Consider the following 22,904-nt stretch of genomic DNA (forward strand, 5'->3'; position numbering starts at 1 on the left):
ATCTCAGAGGCTGGTTCTGTGTCACCACAAGGGCCTGCGGCTCAGCCTTCCTTGTTCTTTAAACCACAGCAAGCAGGGTCTGGATGAAACTACTTTGAGACATAAAAGCTTGTGGGATCGTTTCCCACTGGACACTGCTCAAGTGTTGCCACTTGCAAACTGCAGGATGTGTGTCAAAGCCATCTCTTCTACAAGACTTGGTGCTGCTAGTTAAACAACATCCTGGCCTTCAATGCATTGCTTAGAGAAATGAATACAGAGAATATACCTTATTTTATTTACCACTTTTTGCTCAGTCACCTGATGAAGATTAGGATTAACTGGGGTAATACTGAGACTTGATTCAGCTTTTCCTAAAAGGTGGTGGATTTCCATTTTTCCTCTTTGATCTCACCAAGTATGTCTACGCTACATATGTAATAACAGTGTAGCCCAGAGAAACCCAAATTAACTTACCATGTGACTGCCATCTGCCCCCAGGTGCCACACAGCACCCACAGTTTACAGCCCACCAGAGGGATTGTTCATCCCAGGGCTGGATTCAGGAAGGAAAATTCACCACAGGTCCATTCCCTTTCATTTATGTACTGTCCTGCTGTGTACAGGCACAACAAAATAGTTTGTCCTCCAGTATTCCCTTGGCCTGCAGACCACGGGCAGAGACCCTTGCTTTCCCTCTGGGACACACAGAGCCTTCCACTGCTGCATTCTCCTGGTTATGCTCGGGAAAAAAAATGTATTTTCTTAAACCTGAAAAGCAGAGGCTGATGGACCCCTGGTGTGCAATCACTGAAGTTGTGAGTAGCAACTGCTCCAGCAACTAAGGCAATACAGGCAACGTACAGGGCAAGTGATATTTCAGGGCAGACTGCTAAGGAGAAAAACAGCAAGAAAAGGAATTACGAGAGAACAGACTGCACAAAAGGTTGCCTTCAAGTATGTAGTATTTTACAACAAATGTAGATGGGGGGTAGGAGTGGAACATACTGAAGGGACAAAACCAGGAACCATTCTAAAGGAGTGCAAAGATTATGGAAGAAAGGGATGAAAATGGTCTAGAGGGAATGGCTTGGGGAAGCAAAGGGGGTGAGGAAGACAAAATACAACAAACCCTTTTTGTCATAGATTTTTCTAGCTAAAACAGAGACAGCTTCCTCTTTTCTCTCCCCACCAGTTTGTGTGTGCATGCACAGAAACTGCTTGTTTCTCTCCACTTCCAAGCAGTCCTGCCCTCTGAGAGCCTGAGGTGAGGACTGTGTTTACCTAATGCAATGAAAGGGACAAGTGTGTGTGGGGCATGAGTTTGTGAATGATTTTACTGGGGAGCAGGAGAGTATGACAGGGAGCAGACTGGAGGTGTTTGGTTGGGTCAGCACAGGAAAGAAGGGTTACCATGGAAAGTATATGGAAGTAACATGTGCCTCAGGGAATGAAAAAAGGACAGACAGGAAAGAAGATAAAGGAGGTGTGCGAAGCAGAGCTGGCAATTTTTTGTTTTCTTTTCTGGAAAGCTTTTATGTTACAGAGTTTAGATGTATGTATTTGTGCTCATGGCTGTCCTCCAGGAAGGGTGAGCCTTACTGGAGCTGTACAGCCCATGTGGCAGGAAAGACAAAAGTGAGCCTCTTAGTGTGGAAGATCATCTCCCCACCACTGCTGGGACCATACAGTGGAATCTCAGGGCCCAAGAGAAAACAACTTGTCCAAACAAAGTCTGCCCACTTTTCCTCTCCTGCCTTTCCAGCCTTGTGGTATGGGCACAGCCATCCCTGTCTGCAGTCTCCAAGGGGTGCTGCTGCAAACCTCAGTGACCTCCAGGATTTGGGATGATGAGCCTGGTGGGGATTCAGCTCTCAACAAGATTTATGGAACAAATAGCACTGGCTCTCCGTTATGGAGAACAGGATTTATTAGGCTCAGTGGCCTCTGCGGTGGGCAGTGCACAGCAGCATATAGGCCATCTTGTGCACCACACAGAACGAAGGGGGCTTGTTTTGGTCACCCCTTTCTTGGATAGGTATCATGGAGTGACCCTGAGCTGGTGAGGGATAAGGTCTTTAACGCTTTCAGCTTGCTCTGAAATCTCCAGGCTCTCACTTCCTCAGCTAGATCTCAGAGAAAGGAGAAGGATTCTCTCTGTTGTGATGCAATATGTCTAGGGGCTTCCAGTGTCCTTGCATAACAAGGTCAAGAAAGTATTGCTAGCCACTAGTTCTCTTTTTCAACTTGTGCTTATGTCCATAAAAACCCCTAGTAAATAGACAGTAGTATCTCACTGTAGATAAAGCCAGTTTATTCCCTCCAGTTCCATGGTAAATGGAATCATTTTAATTTCAGTGTGCTTTATATGTGATGGGTCTCAGGCTGAATCTGGGGGCTGTGTTGCTGGAGAAGAAGCCAGAAAGCAAGCAAGGTCACCATCCTGTCTAATGTATTATTTTGCTCTGTCTGCCCTCCTCATAGCTGGTTTTGCCTTGAACCAGCTGTCTGTTTAGGGCTTAACTCTCAGGCTCTGGGCAAAAGGTTGTCCCTAAGCAGAGTAAAGTTAGAAAAATGCAGCACTGTACAAGGAGCATTTCACCTGTGATGCTTTGCTTGTAATAATGAGATCGTAATAATAATGGGCTGTAATAATGTAATGGGCTGTAATAATGTAATGGGCTTGTAGTAATGGGCTTGTAATAACGGGCTGGGCAAGGTTTCTCTTCAGACACAGTCTAGCTGTGTGCTGGGCCAGGCTCCCTGTCTAGATCATGCAGTTTGTCTGTGAACAGAAACCTTTCTTTGTCCAGGTAACACTTGCAGGCTGTGCAGTCTCACTGGGTGTAGTGCTTGATCTCTGAGCCAGGCCAGCTCTCTGCACCCCAATGACAGCTAGAGTGATTAAAGTCACTTGCCACTGCGTTTGACATAAGCAACTGACCTGTGAGTCAGCTCTGGCAAAAGCTGAAGTACTCAGTGCTTTGAAGTGCCAACACTCTGTGCCATATGAAACCCACTATGCAAATTGTTTCTGAAAATGTTGGTTAGATATCCTCCTGAGGAGATAGCAGCCCTGTGGAACAATGCAGTGCTACTGCTATTAGGAAATTGCACACGACACAGGTCTTTGCTGAAGACAGAAAGGTCTTGTGTGCCTGTGTGTAATGCATCTATTTGTTCTTGCCCTCTAAGTTCCCGAATTAACTTGGTTGGGAATTTAGCTTCTGACCCTTTCATCAGTGTATTTTTTGAAGATAGGTAAAATTAATATAGCACTGTCCTGATATTCAGCTGAAAGTACTTTTATGTTTTTAACAGCCACCACACAGGCAGTGGCAAGGCAAGCGTCCTCTGTGCATAACCTGTTAGGGACCAGAAGAGTTATTTCATGTTCAGTCTAAACTTCTTGCTGTTCAGTCAATGCTTGGGCTGCACGCTGAGGAAGATGTTGTGAGGGCCAGCTGTGATACTAGGATGTTGAGAGATTGGCATCAGGACTGGCCTGAGAACAACATAATCAAACCCATGCTTGTATCCAGCACAGATGCCTGGAATTGTGTCAGCACCCATGTTCTGGCTGTAACTTTTTGTTTATATTAACCCTTGTTGAGTTTTAAAACTAGTAACTGGTAGAGGAATTGTTCAGTCTAAAAGCAAGCTGTCCAGTGGCTGATGCTGATAATATTTGTCCCATTACTATATTAATATAATGGGATGCAGCCATTGCCTCTTAATACCGCATCTGAGTATGTTCTCTGAAGTCAGGCGATCAGCAACGAAAGAAGAGCTCTTCAAAGAAATTCAGGTGCTGCAAGAGATGGCACAATCTACCTGTACACCACCCACTAGCCCCTAGGTGGCCTCATACGAGTTAGGGTGGTCCACTTCAGCGCGATCTCATTATTACAAGCAAAGCATCACAGGTGAAATGCTCCTTGTACAGTGCTGCATTTTTCTAACTTTACTCTGCTTAGGGACAACCTTTTGCCCAGAGCCTGAGAGTTAAGAAGCCTGGTTAGTCTGAACCATGGTGTTAGCAGACAGGCGCAGGACGACTGTCAGGAACATGTGAAATGATTAGATCTTTCAGTTAGTCTGTATCACCTACTTTTTTATGTGGCTACCACACAACACACATAGTCTCACCCTCCCTATCCAACACAGCTTGCAACCATGTCCTTTCACTTAATTCAAGCCTCTTTGCTAACGGGGCTTTTCCATTCACATCATTCCCAGGGGTGCATGGTGCCTGGCATGTGAACGTGTGTGTGCGTGTGTGTGCTCCCAGACATGCATTGCTGCAGCTGCAGAATTAGAGCAAGAAATGTTGATGGTACAAAGCATTCCAACTGACTTCATTTCCTGCTGGTAATGCCCTGAAGAAGGAGGGTAAGGCTTAGTGTCCACAGTGTGAGTTTAATGCTGAGGGCAGGGTCAGTGGGAGCAGATACTTCAGGACACAGCAGAATGGTGAGTTCAAACAGGGAGTTTCCCCTAGAAAACGCTGCTCACTTTCACTTCCTGTCAGCTTGCCATTGTCAGAGAAGCTGATGTTCAAACCCAACCCAAAACAGGATGTTGGCTTTTAGAGTTGATTGCTCTTTGAAATGAGATTTTTTTTTTTTTCCTGTGGTTACTTTATCCCCGTTTGTTTCAGTTGAGAATTGAGTTGCTTGAGTGGGAACAGGAAGGGTTGAGACCTCATTTTAAGGGGGTCAAAAGCCCAACATGGGAACATCAGTTTGTTAATAGTATGAATTCTGGGAAATTACGTGAATAGCAGCAGGCAAAGCCAGACAGAGAGATGGACAGAACAATCCCAGATACTGGCACTAACAGGTGAGCTCTACTAAACCCTCAGTTCATGCCTTAACAAAGTACAGAATTTCAGTCTGTCTTGTGAGGACCCACAGTTCCCTCCATCCTTTGCTCATCCATGGCCCTGACAAACATACCTTTCCACATTGGGCTCCAACACAGACACACCTGAATGAGATAGCTGCGCAGACACAAATATCAGAGTTTCAGATGCCCTCAAAAACTTTCTTTCCTAAGTGGTCTCTAAAGAACTGTTATGTCCCTACACTTCCTTTCTGTGGATCTAGCACCCTGTAGAGGCCTCATTGTCCATACTTCATAGCCAAAATGCAAGAGGTCACCAGTTATTACACATGGTGTTTCTAAGCATGGCAGAACTAGTCATGCTACCTCTTTTGCAGGCGTGCAGGATGAAGGATTTCCTTGCAGCTCTCCCTTATATGCTGCTTGTAGCAAAAGTACAAATAATCTGTCCTGAAGCGAACTTGCTGGGTTTGGCCTCACATGTCTTGAAAATAACCAGCTGGGAATCTGCAAAATCCAAGGGTCCATGTTTGCAACGTTTTCTCATTCAAATGAAGTTTCTCCCTAGAGCCTGTTTTAATGGCACTTGTGATGACTGCATTTTTTTCCTCTTGAGGAGGACAGATGTAGAAACTTTTTTTGCATATAAACAAATTAGTTTTATATACACTGCTATATCCCAGAAGGTCTGTAAATAGAGACACACACAGAAATGCAGAGAGTCATACTCTAAAATATCTCACATTCATACTTACGCGTGCATATCATGTAAAACACCCGGTTCCTCAGTATAACCTCCCTTAATAACATTTGTTACGAGGTTCGTGTAGTTAAAACATGTAGATTGATTGTTTCAGATATTCTGGTGGTTTTCAGTCCAGAAACAAGTCTACGGCAAATCCACACCTTGTGTCTTCCTGTCTGGAGAAAAACATGTACTGTATTTCTCTGTGTTCTCTCCTTGTTCCTTCAGGAAGAAAGATTTAGCATTAATAAATTGAGTACTGTGTACCATTCGCTGAGCAATGGCATCTGGGAATCCTGCTGGCAGAAAAGATTTGCCTTGTGGCAAGATACTTGGGAGGAGAAATAAATAGTGAAGAATTGTGATGAGGCAGCTGCAACTACCTTTGCTTTATTAGTGTGGGTAAAGTGATACCATCTCTGCCTAGCAGTGTGCTTTTCTGTAGACCTGAGTAAAGAGTTTCCTCCACAGAGTACAACCCCTGAAAGCGAAAAGACATTACTGAAATAGACCCTGAATGGCATGAAGCAACCACTGCAGTATGAGGTTTTGACAGTCTGTTAAATGGCAGACAGCTTGAAAACAACACTTGTGACCAATGCCCACAGTGAAATCCCTGCACATAAAATCCTTCTTCTGTCCCAACATCAGGGAAAACATGCGCAGCTGAAGTATCCTGCCCTCCCCACCTCATACTGCTTCTCAGTTCAGTTCCTATCACCTCTCCTGATGTACCATTGTCAGCACTTCAAGAATTCAACAGGATTTCCAGTCAAGAAGTAATTTCATTCTTACACTTTTTTTAGATTTTTAATCTATTTGCTTACATATATAGTTGCAGCATCTTCTGGTTGCTTACAGCAGAGGGGTTTCAACTAATCCAGTGTTACAGCAACAGAAGATTAATTAGTCCTCTTGCCTAATCTCCAGATTGCAGCAACTCAGCATATCATTCTTTGGCTAAGGACCAAGTAACGATTGTATATTGAATTTGGGAGATAATTAGATCATGATTAAAATCTGTTAGTTCCACAGGAGTCCTACAGACAGCATGCAGTACAGCAACAGTTAACTATCCTGTAAGAACTATGTCAAGATGATTTATTGGTAACAATAATCCTGGATATCATGATGGTCACATTTAAATCCATTCTGTAGCGTCTTCCACCTTAGCCAGCAGGGACTTGTGAAACAGTGCAGAGGAAAAGTATGCATCCCTTTCAGAAAAGATGCTTTAACCCTCTTCTGCCCCTGAGATATCATCTCAGAATGATGACATGACATTGTGTCACTTTGCAGCTGCATGCAAGGCAAGGAAGCCAGCAGAAGGCAAGGAAGTGTTTCCAAATTCCTCTACACCACCCTGCTCCACCCTGCTCTCAAGAGGTGGGGACTGAAATTCTTGAGGAGGAGCATATGCAAACAGTTGCTAAAAGAGATGTCTAGTTTACAACACTGTGATCTGAATGGAAATGGAAACTATAGCAAAACATTCCTGAGGCTTTTTTTCTGTCACCACTGAAGCTTCTCACTTCCAGTGCACAAGTCTATCCTTCCCTGTGAAGGGAGAGAAGAGCATTCTGCACTTTCTGACCTGGTAGTGTGAGGCATGAATTCAGGGTGGAAGGAGCTAGTCCTGCTTTACGACTAGCAGTGACACCTTGCATGGCGACCCTCCTGCTTGTGCCCACATTATTGCAGCTCTCTTCACAGTGGAGCCCTTATCTCTTGAGCACTCAGCAGCACAGTAGTGTCATCCCTGGGAGTCCCAGCTGCGCACTAAGACACCAAAGCCTTCTGGTCAAATACAACAATCACCCTTGCACTGCTCCTCTTCTGCCTCTCTGATCACTCTAAAGACAGTCCACTGCTGGTTGAAATTACCTAACAGTGTGAAGGAAGGGAGAAAGGAAGCTGCAGTGAGAGAAGAAAAGAGTCTCCTTACAAATAAACAAAAAGGAAGAGACCCTGCAGACTTGGAGAGAGACGCATGGTCAAGAGAGAGATAACGGGCAGAAACACTGGGGCAGTAACTGCAAGCAATGGAAAGAAATAGAGGCAAAACAGGGTGTGGGGGGAAGCAAAGGTGAGATGACAGAAAATATAAAGGAGAGAAAGGAAGGGAGAAAGTGCACATGTGGTGTCCCCAAGTATGGGAGCAGCAACAGAGTTTGCTGCTGCTTGTCTCATGAGCCCAGAGCTCTGGGAAGGACAGTATCTGTTTAGATTTGTGTCTAAATTTAAACCCTGATTGCCTTGCCTCCCCCTCCCCTCCCTCCCTTCCTCTCACCAGCCCGCCCTTCTTCCTTGTTGGCAGTGCAGGGCCACTTGCTGGGCTCTGTTAGTTCTCAAGCTGAGCAGCAGCTTGGATATTACATACCCTCCACCGCGGCACGATTTTTCTGGCTTGGCTGAAGTTTTCCCACAGATAAGAGGGAAAGGGGTGGGGAAGAAAGATTTCCCCGAGGACACCTCTCTCTTGCGGGACATGGAGGTAAAGAAAACTTTTATTTCCACTAGCTTGTGACTGGCTCCTCGATCTGTATTAGCTCCACCTTGCAAAGCAATTTCTCACTAAAGGCAGCTCAGAATATCTCTTTGCTGAGGTTTAGATAAATGTCTTTGTCCCCCAGCCCTTGCACTGCACCTCAGAGTATTTAGCGGGTTTTAGTTCAGGTTTGGAAAGTAGGGGGATAGCGTGGGCAGAAATTACATCTGTGAAAGGGGAATGAGGAAGAGCTGCTATTTATTTTTTAGTCTTTGAGGTGGGAGAGTTACAGTTTAAAGGGTATCCTTTTGAAAGAAGGTTTTAAAAATCCAGTAGAAATGGGATCATATGAGAAGTGAACAAGCCGTACAGGATGAGCAGGCTCTTTAGGGCTGATTCCTACCCAGCCCATGCAGCAGCAGAAGCTATGATTTGGACCCTGAGCGGAGTTCCACATGGATGGGGTGGTATCACTTTCATTATCAATAGCGCATTTCAGTAGAATCATGAGAAACCTGAGAACCACTGCTTTGCAGAGGTAAATGAGTAGTACACCCCCAGAGGGTTTCCTGTGCTTTTTTCTCCATACTGTGTGTCCCGTGCTCGAGTAGAACCAGAGCTCTGTCTCTTGGTGGGCACACAGCTTATGGACAGGAGGCAGGCTTCCCTGGCATTTCAGTCCAAGCCTTCTCCTGTGTAGCACCCTGAAGGCAGTTCACTTCTGCTTACCTCTTTTCCCATTTACACAAGATAGGAAAGATGGTGCTTCCTGTGCTCATGTCAGACTGGATTCATAAGCTTTTCAAGCAGTTTTTGAAATGGCAAAGGAAAAAAAAATGTATTTTTAGGAGGGGCACAGGAGATAGAAAGGTGATTATGACATTATGAAAACCTCAAATGACAAAAGAGGACTTTTGGTATTTCATCTAAACACACGTCTTACTAAGCATGTTAGATTATCTTCCCAGGGAAGCCTTTTTCTGTGTCAGTGCAGCCCAAGCAGCAGGGAACACCTCAAAGCCAGGGAACAGTGTGCTTGAGGCACCACTATGATTTTTCTTGAAGCTTTCCAGTGCATAGGTCAGGTCTGATAATGCTCCGGTGCTAGCATCACAATCCCTGTTATCTGTGCTGTCCTGCCCCACAGGCAAGTGTTAAAGATCAGACATGTTTGTTAGAAGAAATGTCCTCAACGAACTATCTAAACAGATTTTGGTATGGAGAAGGACCAAGCAGTGATCAAACCAACTGAGCACAGATTACATGTGGCATGACAAATGTATAGCTTTGTAAGGACTACTAGGTTTGACTGAGAGTAGATCAGTAAGTGTTAATGCTTGTTTTTTTCTTTTCGGCCATATAGAAGCTGGTGATGTCTAAGAGGGGAAGAGGAGTTGAGCTCTTAAGTTGTTATAACTGCTGTGCACAGTAAGCAATATATGGAGCAAAGACTGATATTTATTGTGTTGAGTACACTCTCCCACATCCACTTTCCTCTCTATACGCTCCTCAAGTGTTTTCTGTTGTCTCCTTCAGAGGTGTTTCAGAGTAGAAATTTCCTTTTGGGAGACACATGTGACACATATGGAAGACTATATGGAAGACTTCTCTGAAGTCTTTAACCTGAGTGTCCTCTTAATCCTGTCCCCTTTCCTCTATTTCCTACTCTTTCCCCATGTTACCTTGTTTTCTGATCATCTGTAGATTGTTGCATCCATTCTTATTTTTAAAACATCTCAACTCCCAAGACATTTTTTAAGTAGTGTACTTGGTCTTCCCTTCCTGCCCCAAGCCTCCAAAAAGGTGGCTAATGTCCCAAAGGTAAGAAGATATTAGACCAAAATAGATCCAAGAGTTACCACCTGCCAGTATTCCATTTCTTCCTAACAGCTTTTCATAGGCAGTGTGAGCAGGACCTGGAGACTTGCTACACTTTTTTGCTTTAAAATGCAATGGTCCTGTGCAGCAGGAATGAGAGTTCTGTCATTTACCTGTTTGCTTCATCAGTGGCAGGGAGAGCTGCTCTGTGCTTCCCTGCAGGCATAACTGGCAAGCTCTTTGCTGTAGTGGGACACATTAGGATTAGCATTATGAAAAAAGGTCAGCGGGCTGACCTAGCCAGCTGATTTCCATCATGTCTCTGTCAGGAAGACCCTATTTTTGAAAACCCCACAGAAGCAAGATGGTTGGGATCACTTTCTCAGAGAGGGTAGCGTGGTGCTGCTGTTTGTTAGGGCAAGTACTTACAGTTTTACACATTCTGCTACCAGGAATGTGATAGCAGAAATTGAAAGCATCGAAAGCATTGAAACATTGAAAGCAGTAACCATAACCATTTAAGATCCCAAAGAGGAAGTAAGTGGCAACAAAACCCCATTCTTGCAGTTCATGTAATTTTGTGAGTCTACTTATCTTCATGGGTTGTTTTGTTGGGGTTTTTTTGTGAAGACCCAGCTTCTTGATGCAAGATAGATTTGAGAATGGGTTTTCTTTCCAGTGTTATGACTGATGAAAGGAACTTGAAATCATTAAGTTCTGTCTGTTCAGGGGAGAGGAGTTTGTATGAAAAGTGTTTAAAGCTGGCACTGATGAAAGCTAAGCCACTTGTAAAAAGGCAGCCAACAAACATTCTTTGCGCTTGCAGTACCAAATGGATCAGAAATTAATGTGTCTGTTTGTTTACGTCTTCAGATTTGGTCCAATCTGTCTAGTTCCCATAGCTGTATCAAACCTTGCTGCAGATGTTGTGAGTTAAGGCATCCACTGAAATTGCCTGTGGCTTTCTGAAGCCCATATCCAACAGTGGTCATGGCATTCCTCTTCCCAGCCTCTCTGTAGGAGCTTGGAAGCATGGAGACATTTGAATGCACAGCAAAGGGAAGCAATCCAAGACTGGTCTTTGGTGGCTCCCTATGGTGTGATGGATTGCCTAAGCTGCAAAGGTGCAACAACCAGGTTTACTTTGGGAAGGCTTCCATATTCTCTGTCTACCAATAGATTCTATTTCTTTCTGTGACATCTCCATTCTATGTCTCTTTTCTGCAACTAGCTCCTGCTAGATCTTCATTTTGGCAGTTGCTGCTTCAGCTCAGGAGAGGGAAAGCTTTTCCAGGGCTGACAGCAGTTCTCTGCTCACTTCACCACTTCTCCTCCGGACAACCTACTGGACATGTTTCCAAGACCTGTCATAGAATCATACAATCATAAAATAGTTAGGGTTGGAAAGGACCTTAAGATCATCAAGTTCCAACCCCCCTGCCATGGGCAGGGACACCCCACACTAAACCATGCCACCCAAGGCCTCATCCAGCCTGGCCTTGAACACCGCCAAGGATGGAGCACTCACAACCTCCCTGGGCAACTCATTCCAGCGCCTCACCACCCTCCCAGTAAAGAATTTCTTCCTTACATCCAGTCTAAACTTCCCCTGTTTAAGTTTTAACCTGTTACCCCTTGTCCTGTCACTACAGTCCCTGATGAATAGTCCCTCCCCAGCATCCCTGTAGGCCCCTTCAGATGCTGAAAGGCTGCTATGAGGTCTCCAGGCAGCTTTCTCTTCTCCAGGCTGAACAGCCCCAACTTTCTCAGCCTGTCTCCATACTGGAGGTGCTCCAGTTCCCTGATCATCCTTGTGGCCCTTCTCTGGACTTGTTCCAACAGTTCCACGTCCTTTTTATGTTGAGGACACCAGAACTGCACACAATACTCCAAGTGAAGTCTCACAAGAGCAGAGTAGAGGGGCAGGATCACCTCCTTCGACCTGCTGGTCACGCTCCTCTTGATGCAGCCCAGGATACGGTTGGCTTTCTGGCTGCGAGCGCACACTGCTGGCTCATGTTCATTTTCTCATTGACCAACACCCCCAAGTCCTTCTCTGCAGGGCTGCTCTGAATCTCTCCTCTGCCCAACCTGTAGCTGTGCCTGGGATTGCTCTGACCCAGGTGTAGGACCTTGCACTTGGCATGGTTAAACTTCATAAGGTTGGCATCAGCCCACCTCACAAGCGTGTCAAGGTCCCTCTGGATGGCATCCCTTCCCTCTGGCGTATCAACCGAACCGCACAGCTTGGTGTCATCGGCAAACTTGCCGAGGGCGCACTCAATCCCACTGTCCATGTCACTGACAAAGATGTTGAACAAGACCGGTTCCAACACTGATCCCTGAGGGACACCACTCGTTACCGGTCTTCAGCTGGACAACAAGCCATTGACCACAACTCTTTGTGTCCTCTCCCTACACCACAGTCTTCTCATGTGGGACATCTGGGGAGTGATGGGGCCACTGCTCTTTTCAGTAAAAGCCCCTCTTGTGTCAGGTGAGGATAGCACAAAGAGGCCCTGGGTCCTGCCCCACTCCTCCAGTGAACAGCAGAGTCCTCTGTTCCCTGTCTCAGTAGGAGGCTGCAGAAATCTCCTGGGGTTTCTGCATATCTCTTCCCTCAACAGGCGAGGTCAGAAGCCATTTCTCCCATTGTACTGTGGTCAGCCAGACATCACAACTGAGCACATTTCCAGGTCTAGGATTTCCATTGCTGCATCCTTCCAGGAGCCATGGAGAATGGTGCCCTCACCCAAACTACAGGGCATCTTTCTTTCAGCATAGGCACTTACCCTGTCCCTTGGAAAACTGCACTAAGGATACGTGACCTGTCACACAAGAGGATTGAAGTGGAGGGGATGGAGGAACAAGTACTTGGTACTGGGCAGACCAGGAGCCTGAAATCTATAACTGTAATGGTCCTCCAGGACCAGCAGGACAGTAAACCACAGAGGTGAGCTCGGCTGAGCAAGGTCTGTGCCCACCCTCGCAGCTCTGGAGCCAAGATCATTCCCAAACTCATCAAAATGACGCATTTGTGCAGAGTGTCTGTGTAGATAAGGGGAAGAGTATGTAAATATACTAGGGGAGGTACCATATGACCCCATTTTACTCCTCAGGTCTGGGCAGGTTTAGGACCTGCCTGACAGTAATAGCATGTCTGCGGCAGAAGATCCTGGAAAGGATCAGGTTTGCCAGACTTCCACATCCCAATGACTGGATGAGGCCTCCCTGTTGAAGGACAGAAAGGAACAAAACCAAGCCCCATGGGCTGTGCTGTGACCCTTTCTTGCACCTAGTGCAGACCCAGAATAGGTGGTTTGAAGAATTAAAGCTTCTCCTGTGTCAATGGAGAGGGATGAATCTTCTGAACTTCTCCTCTCCCTCCCTCCCATTTTAACTTTTGATCATCTGAGTATCCCAGGCCATGGTGATAGCATTTTGGAAAACCTTCTTTTCTGTTGTCCACAGTCTAACTGCCAGGGAGCATTACTGTTGAGCAGCATATTATGCATACCTCCTCATACATTCCCAGGATGTGCTTATCTGGAGAACAGGGGGAAACATCAGCATTTCTTTATGGATAGATGCTGCTAGGAAACTGCTGGGTTTTGTCATGGAAGTGACCAAGTGCATGGTAGTTTTCCTTTCTATTTCCATGTGGTTGGTTAACAGTTGTAGAGAGGTGGATGCTCCTTTTCCTAAAACACCAAATCTACAGCCTGAATTTGGGATTTGTACCCAGCAGCAAGAGAACCAGTTTAGAGGACCTGTCTATTTTACTGGTGAAGCCTTCTTGCTGCCTGAAGGTGCTGTAATACTGCAGAGACACAACTTGTATTGGTGACTTACACAATTATACACCTTTAGCATTTTGCAACATGGCATACATAAGGATGAATTTGGTCTAGAGACAGGAGATCTGTTGTGTAAGGAGAAGTTATTATTACACACTGGTCTAGAGAAAGGAGATGTAATGTGTAAGGAGAATCTATTATTACATACTCACTGCAGAGTTGTGTCACACCGAGTTATTGCCAGAGGCACTTTACTCTTATGGAGTCTCACATAGGCACAGATTTAAGTCGCACTTCATCCAAGCCACAATGTATCCAGCTATGAGTCTTATGCCAGAAACACTTTTACATTAACATCAAGGCTGAGACATATCTTTATGGTATCTTATCACCAGTATATGGGTCCTGCTAATGCATCGACAAGGATGAAGCTCATCTGCCCCATTAGTGCCAAATGAAGCTTTCACTTGTTAGAAAGAAAAAAAGACATCAGATCAAATTCTAGTCAGGTATGAGCATATCTCTTGCTAAAGGTGTTTCTGGAAGTCTTCTCCAAGCACAGACCCAGACCTCACTTGCCAGATTGGCAGCTGGTATAGATGCATGCTCTATTTCTTTTGTTCAGCATCAAGTTTTAAAAGAGCCCTAAACCCACACAGCAGGGCACTAAACTGGTTTTTGCATGCAAGTGTCCTAGTGCAAATAAACCTGTTTACCTTTTGTAACAAGATGCATACAGTGTTTTGGTCAGTGTGGATAACTAGAAGCCAATCTGCAAAGGATATTGATTTACCACTACCAGCTTCAACAAAGCCACTGTTCATCTCAGGCTTCTCAAATGCATATTCTCAGCATGATTGGACCACAGATCAGGTTGTGCTTTTGTACAAGCTGGTAGCTATGGCATGGAGTGGTACGTCACAAAATATAATACATTTCTCTCATGCTCCATCACTGAACCAAGCTTCATGCTACTTCTAAAGGCAAGAAATTTATTGCTTACATAGACCACAGCATCAACATGTGCAGTTTGGGAGCCTGGGTACCTAAAGGATGGAGACACAAAAATGCAAACGAGAGGGAAAGCTGACTCAGAAGAATGGAGTTAACAAGTCAGTGTGGCTTTGGAGTGAGACAGAGGACAGTAGTCTAAAACTTTAAACACAGAGGAAACAGAATTAGTGCATTGCAAAAGCAGCATGCCTGGGAATAATGGGATCAAATGAAAGGGAAGATGCATATCTCACTGCATAGCAGGAAGGATTTCTGGCAGTCAGGTCTGGCAGGGACTGGAACAGTATAGTGGAAACCACGTATAATGGAAATCTCTTTCCCATGAGATGTTCAAAAGTAGTCTGGACAGAGCATGAAAAAGATAATGGCAGGAGTAATCTGTTGCATTCAAGCATTAGTACTGATAGGGCCACCAGAGGGGCAAGACCATACATTTTCTGCAGTTCTTCCATGTGCGGGGCTGCTGGCAGAAACTAGTGGCTATTCAGCATCAAGTCCCAAAAGCATTTATGATTCCTTCCTGCTATGATATGTTGTTCAAGCTCTTCAGATTTTTGCCTCTGGGAAGCTTAGATCAAAATAAATTGGCATCACATCTGCAAGAGTCCAGGAAATGTTCTTTTATTGCCTGTGTGAAACACAAAACCAATTTTTTGTGTGTGTGTTCTTCCTGTTTTAAGAATAGGCTTCTTTATCCTTTAAAACTTCGTACTGCAACAGCAATCATGGGTTATTCAAGTCAATCATCTTGAAATATCTTTCTGTTGAGTGTCATGTTCCTCTGATGTAAGTCCAGATGAAACAGGTCCTGTTTTCATATACACACACTTGAGCTTGTGTGCCAGGTTTCCAAGGAATTTCACCTCCTGTGCCCTGCAGCAAGCATGTGTTTAACTTGTGAAACGTGCACAGTATAATTTGGCTTCCCACTTAGTCTTTACAAAGTGCACAGAGTTGTCGATGCTGTCCCTCCATGAAAATCCAGTGTGTTCATTCCCAGCTTCAAGGTATTCATTCCCAGTTAAGAGACAGAAGGGCTGTCCATGTGGACAAGTACAGGCATGCGCACTGATTCTCTAGGCAGCAGGTGTCTGTAAAGAGGACAGAGTGGAATAAAAGGGATGGATTGCTGAATGCACTGCAGCATGAGGTGACAGGAGACATAAAGGTAACAAGTTAGATAAGTCACCCATACAAAAAGGAAACAGTCCTAACACATTCTCTTTCATCAATGCAAAGCTGTCTTTTCCTCTCATACCAGGACTTCGATCTCATGTAATACCCAGTCCTGCTCTGTACAGGTCAAGCAGCCTTTGCCTGCCGCCACCCAGGGATTTCTTCTCATCCCCTTTTCTTCTCCTTTGCAGTAAGCACAGGACTCATGTTCTTTGACTCTGCCCTCTCACCCCAGTCTCCTGCCCTTGGCACTGGTATCTCATACTACTCCAGTTCTGACCGCAGGTGCCTAGTGTGGGTGACCCATCAGCTACGGTCTCCATGCCAGGCTTTGCTCAGGAATATGAGGTCCAGTCTCACAGGATCCGTCCCCTGCAGCAACTTAACACTCTAATCCAGCAAACTGAAGCCTGCATCATCTACAGCAGCTCTTCAGTGCCCTTTTGTAGTGGGCACCGGTTTAGTCTGTATATTCTCAATGGTGAAAGCTGGAAGCCTTTTCGTTTTGTAGCTTGTGGGAAAGAAAAGCTGCTAAGTAATGAAAGCTTCATAGTTTATTTCTTCTGCCTCGCTCTGCAACTCAAAAAATTGCTGTATCATTTGTTTGTAATTCTTCTCAACGCCTTTAATTTTAAGGCCTATGAATTCAGTGACATTCTGAACAGAACTTCCTAGGGCTGATTTGCTCACTGAGCAAGTGAGGTGCAGACACTGAGCCCGTGCTTCCTGGACAACTGGTTCCAGTGGCCCAGCTTTGATCTGGAGAAACTGTGCCTGAGGCTGGAAGAACTTAGTCCCCCTTCTTGCCATAGAAAGAACTTGTTTACAAGTTTCAGTCAACCATCAGGAAAAACAAATAGAGCATTAAAATAGGCAGGGTATTCCAAAGCTCTTATAAACATTGGGTTTCCCCTTTACAGGGTTTTGGGGAGAATTTCACAAACAGGTTTGCTCAGAAACAGAGATAATTCTCTTTCTCGGATCACAGAAAAAAGAAAACTGGAACCTTCAGATGGAGCCAAAGGGAGGGCAGCTGCTGAGAAAGCAGCTTTCCAGACCAGGATCCTCAGTGCTGCAGGGCCACTGAGCCTTCCAGGGCCCAGCTAAAAAGATCTCTGTGGATATAGCTTAGCATTCACACCTCAAGCTGGCTGCTAGCTGAGTGTTTACTATCACTTTCCTCCACTCCATATCTGTGTACCTTTTTAGACTAAATTCCTGGCTCAAATAAGTATGAACCTCCTTCTCCAACCTGCTGGTATCCAGTGTAGACCTAATTTAATAGCAATGTTTTACAAAGATAGCACAGTCCTGACAAGTCCTGGAAGTTGCAGCAGTTAGGATCTCTGTGAAGGCTTATTTACCCTTCTGATTTGCTATTCCAAACATGATAAATTAAGAGAAGCTGAATCCCTGTGCTGCTACAACTAGACTGTCTCTAGTGTTGAGCTTAAATGGAGAGGTATCACAATCTACTTACAGTATTTATCAGAAGTGTTTTGAATTGTCCCTGCTTCTTCCATTCTGTGTCCCTTGTTTGACAGATCCGTGACTTCAGTTTCTAATTTGACCTTCTGAATAGCTTCAGATTAGATAATTAACACATACTGCATATGCACCTGCTTAAAGTTCATCTCTTTAACCACTCTGTCAGTCCAAGACTGGTCCCTTCTTCATCACACCTGAAGCATCTTGTGGTTGAGCCTCCTCCTGCTGGAGTTCATCTTACTTCCAACCTCTGCTAAAAACAGAACTCCTTCCCTCACCCCACATGAGAGAAGCAAGGGAGAAGTTAAACTGAGTAGCAGTTGAAAGTTGATTCATCAGGCTGTGACCTTTTCTGCCAAGTGGCTCCATGTGTGCAGGTGAGAGCAGGGTGCAGCCTCGCATTGTGTCTACAGCTAAAGGGCTTTGCAAGTCACTTAAAGCAACGCTATGATTCAGATGGTTTAAAATAATGATGTTCTGCAGGACACATTTTAACCAACAGGAAGCTGCTTATCTTAAAGGTCTGTATCAGATGATAACCATGGTTCATGCATTTTATTCCCCACTGAAAGAATCCACACATGTGCCCATCCTTCCTGGCCATCTCTCTCCCCTGTGCCTTTGTTGGAGACTGCTCACATGAGATCAGGTGCACTTGCCCCACAGACTGCACTATTTTCCCTCTCTGTGTGGGCAGCCTGGGACATTTAATCAGTTGTTCCTTCATTAGCTCACCTCTCATCCTTCTAGAGCAGCAAGAGCTCCTCAGAACAAGGCCTGGATGTACATACAGAGAGGCACTGATTAATCTGGGGAAACTTGACAGACTGTGTATAGTTCCCAGACCATTAAGAAAAACAAATGTCTGAGAGGGAAACATCAGGAAGCTGAGAAGGATCCTGGGGAAAACCCTGGTCAGTATAAGAGCTCTGAACAAGCAGCTGGTGCAAACAGTGCACTAGGAAAGCAGCTATGTCTTATGGTGTCCCCGCTGCTCTTCTCCAGAACTATTATCTCACCCCTCCACACATGGAGGCTTTTGCTAGTAGTGTGAGTGTCTCAAGGACAAATCTCAGATACTGGATGTATAAGCTGTGTAAGATGCTTGGGAAGAAAGACACTCCAGTCCAGCCAGACCGCCATCCTGGTAACAGCTGCAGTCAGCTGTAGATTAGGACATCAGCATCACTCTATCAAGGTACATATCAGCCCTTGGCTCTGAAGGAGCTGTTCCACATCTGGTGTACCTGTGGATTCCTAAAACAACACAACCTCATCAATTTACCTATTCAATGGATAATTTCTGAGAAATAACCCCTTTCTTTTCCCCACATGCCTCTCACATCAATTATCTGTAATTTAGATATCTGCAGTAGCCCATATCTGGTTGTATCAACCAAGTTTTCATACAGCATTGTTTCTAGAGGGCTCCCATCAGTTGAAGAGAAGGACTATAGGTCCTGACTGACACACCAGAAAAGCCAGAGGTCTTCCTGAACTAAGTTAAAAGCTGTGTAGGTGTTATTCTAATTTAATTTTGGAGAAATGAAGAGTGGTGCTGCTTGAAAGAGAGTGGGGGTCTTTAGTTATTCAGTAGAGTGGTGTATTGGCTCTCAGATGACACTGAAATCCTGCTGTCAAGTTAATGCCCACTGACCTCCTTCATTGTGATCTTCTTTAAGAGAAGAGCCAAGGGCTGTATTTAACAGGGCATTTCAGAGTAAGGGACCTTGTTTTCAGCATCCCAAGCCAAATTTTCATAATCTCGAATAATATGAATGCTCAGGAAATCTGCTGCAGAATTCTGGCTCGCCAGCAGCACTCATGTTTTAGAGGCACAAAGTATTTCCCCCAAACCAGTTAGAGGTATTGTAAACTTGATGGAAAAAGACTGCAGATGTGTCACTGGTGTTCACCTGAAGCAAGGAAAGAGCTCTGCAAGATCAGCATTGTTCTTTTAAGGCCAAATGCTCATTATAATGAGCAGAACAGAAAAAGTTGTGGGTTTTTTTTTTTTTTTTTAATCTGTTCCAGATAAATACAGCCAATAGTTTTTAAAACGGACATGTTAACTCTAAGAAAATAGGATGACACTGAGTTCCCAGGACTTCATAAAGGGAGAAGACGCATTAATATAGTCTTCTAGTGTAGTCAAACTTAGTAATTGCAGAGCATTTTTTTAAACTAGTCACAACTTTGTATCTCAGTGCTTAAGGTTATTGATGGCTCAGCTCCAGTTTGCAGTGTAAGGGGTACCACTGGGTAGTAGTTGGATGGTTTGAAATACTTTGCCACCTACAGTATCCACACAGGAAACTCAGCTTTTGACTCTTTCTGTAGTTTTCTTTTTTTTTCTTGAAGCTCTAGCATTCTGTGATTCTGTTATCTTAGCCTTCTCTAAAAAGACGTGTCTTGCCCTCATCACAGCAAAGTCCTGAACAGAGACACTAGTGCACCCCAGAGTCTCAGAAGGGAGAACCACATGTGGTATGTCTGGGCTTAAAACCCAGCACAAATGAGGTTTTGAAGTTGCGCTGTTTCAGGTGGCTGGAAAACCACAAGGAGCTGCTCCGGAGACAGGTTGCCACACTGCTTGTGTGGGCACAGCCTCTGTGCTTTCATTGTTTCTCCACTTGTGCGTCTGGGTATGATCACATCAGGCCAGATACCAACTTTATCCACAATCTTTTTCCTGTTTCCTGCAATTATTTCCATGTTGGCTGCTTGGCCTGTGAGCAAGCAGCTGTGTTGGGGTGGTAATGAGGCAATTACACATGCATGGCCCTTTTACAGGAAAGGCCAAAGCCATTTCTCCTTGAATAGATTGGGCTCCTTAATGAGCCTTATCTCTTTTCCCTGCTCTCTCAGCCTCTCTGCCTGTAGGCAGCTGGCCTCGATTTGTGCTTCTCCACCTAGCCCTTCTACTCTTTCACCTTCACTGCAAGCAAATGTTGTTATGTAGCTTAAAAATCTAGTAATATTGATTATCATGATCTCTTTTTACTGTATGTCACACATCTTACTCCCCCTGTAGCCTCAGGTCTCACTGGTATTAGCAGCCTTTTATTTCACCTTTTTACCTCTTATCCCAGCCTTGTATCTTCTCACTGCAACAGAAGTCACCTCATCCTTCAAGTACCTTTTGGGCCTTCCCTCTTGAATATTCTGTCTTCTGGCACTAAATCTCATTTCAGTTTTTCTATTCTTACTGCTTTCAACATCTTTGAACTTCTCCTTCCTCTCATATTGTTGACTTAGTCTAGGGAAACTATAGGCTGACTCTGCTTAGCCTACGCAGGTTACTGAGACATAGGCAATTGTTAGGGTAGAACCCTGTAACTGCAGGCAGGAAGGGTAAGCTGAACAAACAGGGAATGCATGTGACTGAGATGTGAAATCTGTTGTCTCACTAGCAAAGTGTCTTTAAGACACCCTTATAATCATACTGGATAATATCGAAGTTTTAAAAATCTTCAGACACCAAACTGGAATTCCATTAAAAACATAGTTCACTGAGAGGGAATCAGTCCTTTGTGGGTGCTGGACTTTGTTAGGGCTTGCTTAGGATGAGTTTTGTGGCAACAGGTCATCTCAGTTAAGTGCTTGAAGTACCCTGTACCACACAAAATCCAGACAGCTACTAGTTCTCACAGAGGTGCAATGCAGATACCTGGTGTTTGTGCATGTTCATGCAGAGCTGTGACTGGGCTGATGAATCCCTTTGGTGTGAGCATAGCACCAAAAGAATGCGTCCAGTTTGATGGCACCATAAGAAGTTGTGACTGTGGGGCCCATATCGCTTGCTATAGGTTTCCTTGGGCTGCTCAGCATCGCAGTGTAGCTATCCTCAGACACTTCTGTTGTGGTGAACCAGTGTGCCACAGAAGACCAAGTGTCAATGTGAAGCTTGTGAAACCCTGGACTAAAATTCTGACCTGAATTTTGAGTAGCTGAGGGCAAGTTACTGTGTCCTAGATCAACTACAGGACTAATGCAGAAATTAAACACTGCAGTCACATCTTCAGCCTGGAAACAATCCTTGCAACCATTGCTTGATTCTGCTGATCACTTCACTAGGCATCTGCCTTCTTGACACTAAAATTCAACCAGTGCCATCCTGCTTCTGCACAAGACTGGGATAGTCCCAGCTGATCTGTCTTTGGGTGGACTGCTGCCCAGACCAAGCTGGCATTAGAAACTGGGTATTTCCCTGTTATATTCCCCTTGCACCACATCCTCATCTCTCCACTCTTCTCCCCAGGAGAATACTCTAAGCACAATGAACACAAGCAAATAGGACCAGGCATCTTACAGCAAAGGAAACTGTGACACCTGTGTGTTTGTTGCTAGAGTTTTCTGCAATCACCTCAGTAGAGGACTCCTGGAACACTATACATACACATAAAATAATTGATTTACATTTGAAATGGTCTGCCACCTCCTTCCCTGAGCAGCAGGTCATGGCTAAACAGCCAGATGCCTTCCTGCACAGTGCACAGCAGAGCCAAGAGCTGCTCACGTCTCCATAGGGTAGGGCTGAGATTACATATGTGCTGCCTCTGCTGAGGCACACTGCACAGCAGAGCCAGGTGTTGCAGCTCCCTGCCTGTTTTGGTAATGACTGTGTTCAATCAAACCATTCTTGGCAGCCTTTGACAGGCATGATAAGCTACTTGTTCAGGAAGCGGATGGTCTGGGCCGCGTTCTATTTGCAGGGGGTGTGGGCTTCGAACCCTTTGGTCTGTCTAGATAGAGGTGATTTTTAATCTGGTTCTTAGGGCACGGCCCGTTAAAGCCATGCCAACGTGCAGCAAGGGTTTCAAGGTTCCCTGGGGCAGAGGGGAACTCACGTACCTGCCTGGTGATCTGAGTTTTTCTCCTGACAGATAAAACCTTGACTTACCTCTGGGCCAATTCTGTGGTGTATGCAGCAGTGGCTAAATGTGCATGAAAGACCATACACTGCACTCTCAGCAGAGGCTCCTAACCATGAAGGTTTGAGATAATGCTGCTGTAATGAATTGGCCTGTGAGGTGCTGGGAACATACAGGCACTAGGCAATTGCCAACTATTGTCATTACTAAAAGGAAGACTCAGGATCTAACTTGTACTTTTCACAGTGATATTTGCTGGGTTTGCTAACCTCATCAGACAGTGCTTAGCAAGTACAGGTCAGGCTCTCTTGAGAGCTACAAACCATGGCACAAAGAGAAGAAAAACTTGGCATAAATCCAGCCTTCAAAGTTTTCAACACCAGCCAAAGACTAGTGTGAGGTGACTGGCATACCCTTCCTATATAAGGGCCTTTCCAGCCTGGACTGTTGGAGTTAGGACATCTTACTAACAAATTCCACAGAGGCAAACTGGAGACCTTCCTCCACTTCGGGCCCAGCAGCAACTGTCCGACCTCATCAAGTTAAACCCAGACTTCATGAAGATATTCTGCTGAGAAGAGACGCCTTTTGGAAGAGGTGGAGAAAGGTGGCATTGGTACTGACTGTCTTTCATAAAAAACAATACTACGTAACACTAGCATCACACCTGCTTTATTAGC

This window comes from Psittacula echo (genome assembly GCF_963264785.1).
Source record: "Psittacula echo genome assembly, chromosome: 3".
In the NCBI taxonomy this organism is placed as follows: domain Eukaryota; kingdom Metazoa; phylum Chordata; class Aves; order Psittaciformes; family Psittacidae; genus Psittacula; species Psittacula echo.